Here is a 2068-nt window from a genome sequence, read left to right as displayed (position 1 = left end):
TGTCTAGCTATTCTGAACAGCCATTGAGGATCATAGTCAACTCAAAACTCATCTGTACTTCTAGTTAAAGTTCTCAAGATGAACATTTAAAATTCACCTTTCATTGTTTAAACATTTTTTATTGAGTTATAGTCATTTTACAAGGTTGTGTCAAATTCCAGTGTAGAGCACAATTTTTCAGTTATATATGAACATACATACATTCCTTGTCACATTTTCTTTCGCTGTGAGCTACCACAAGATCCTGTATATATTTCCCTGTGCTACACAGTATAATCTTGTTTTTCTATTCTACATTTTGAAATCCCAGTCTGTCCCTTCCCACCCTGCATCCCCTTGGCAACCACAAGTTTGTATTCTTTGTCTATGAGTCTGTTTCTGTTTCATATTGATTTATTTACTTAGATTCCGCATATGAGCAATCTCATATGGTATTTTTCTTTCTCTTTCTGGCTTACTTCACTTAGAATGACATTCTCCAGGAACATCCATGTTGCTGCAAATGGCACTATGTTTTCAGTTTTTATGGCTGAGTAGTATTCCATTGTATAAATATACCACATTTTCTTTATCCAGTCATCTGTTGATGGACATTTAGGCTGTTTCCATGTCTTGGCTATTGTAAATAGTGCTGCTATGAACATTGGGGTGCAGGAATTCACCTTTCATTTTATTTATTTTTTTTATTGAAGTAGAATCAGTTTACAATGTTGTGTCAGTTTCTGATATACAGCATCATGTTTCAGTCATACATATACACACATATCCTTTTCATATTCTTTTTTATTATAGGTTACTACAAGACACTGAATATAGTTCCCTGTGCTATATAGGAGAATCTTCTTGTTTATCTGTTTTGTATATAATGGTTAGTATCTATAAATCTCAAACTCCCAGTTTATCTCTTCCCACACCCTTCCCCGCCTGGTAATCGTAAGTTTATTTTCTATGTCTGTGAGTCTGTTTCTGTCTTGTAAATAAGTTCATTTGTGTCTTTTTTTTTTTTTTTTTTTTTTTTTTTAGATTCTACATATGAGTGATATCATATGGCATTTTTGTTTCTCTTTCTGGCTTACTTCACCTAGAATAACGATCTCAAAAATATGGAATGCTTCATGAATTTGCCCATCATCTTTGCTCGGGGGCCGTGCTAATCATCTCGGTAGCCTTCCAATTTTAGAATATGTGCCACCGAAGTGAATACCAAAATTCCCCTTTCAAACGGAGAGAAAAAACAAGACCAAGTAGCAATTTAATGGCACTGTTTTAGGAATATTTTCTGTCACCCTTACATTCAGCCTTGATTTGACATCTTAATTTCTCAGTCGATCTCATGACTTAGATGCCTACATTCTAAATGAGGAAATATAGTTAAATACTGGCAACCAGGCTACTTCGATTTTTCCATCACTATAACTTCTAGACCATACCTGGTGCAAGAGTCCTGTGTTGCTGCTACCCCACTGCTACTACTATTAATAGTAATGGATGCCACAACTTTAGTTTTCAAAGTCTTTATGTAAGTAATACACCCCCCACCCCAATTCTCCAAAACAGAGCTGGCAGTGATAGATAAGATAATCAAATCTGGAGATGGGCGTACTTAACACTCGTGCTGCCACGTCTCTTCCCACACCAAGGGCAGACATTACTAATCACTCCCTCTCACTAAGTGTAGATGCCGCTGAGTCTTTCCCAATTTTCAGTAGGCGTTGTCTGCAGCCACTACCAATCTCTCATAGTTGGCATGACAAGAAGTATATTTGCTGTTTGTGATAGAGCACAACCTAACCTTTTACAGATAAAGAAATGCTTACCAAGGGATTGCACAGCAAATTCGAGGCAGAGCTAGGACAACAGTATGTCTCACCGCCCCGCTCCCAGATCAGTGCTCTTTCTACTGCCCCACCTGTAGTTTGCCAGAATATGTCACCCAAGGACTAATCAGGTTCCGGTTTCAAAATTTAAAAACTCACAGTGACTTTTAAATTTCATAATTCAGAAAGTTCTTCGAACAAAGAGACTTTGGTCCAACATATTTACTACTTCATCTGGTCAACATGCTTCA

General features: G+C 37.0%; 1 non-coding gene across 1 annotated transcript; it reads right to left on the bottom strand.

The window, feature by feature from the left end:
• Positions 1-1097: 1097 nt before the first annotated feature.
• Positions 1098-1204, bottom strand: LOC123619911 (U6 spliceosomal RNA). Its single transcript, XR_006728627.2, has one exon. It is a non-coding gene; the product is annotated as a U6 spliceosomal RNA (small nuclear RNA).
• Between the last annotated feature and the right edge of the window lie 864 nt (positions 1205-2068).

The sequence above is a fragment of the Camelus bactrianus genome, chromosome 8, assembly GCF_048773025.1.
Source record: "Camelus bactrianus isolate YW-2024 breed Bactrian camel chromosome 8, ASM4877302v1, whole genome shotgun sequence".
NCBI classification, from domain to species: domain Eukaryota; kingdom Metazoa; phylum Chordata; class Mammalia; order Artiodactyla; family Camelidae; genus Camelus; species Camelus bactrianus.
Note: the sequence above shows the minus strand (reverse complement) of the source record. Positions and strands in the feature narration are given on the sequence as shown.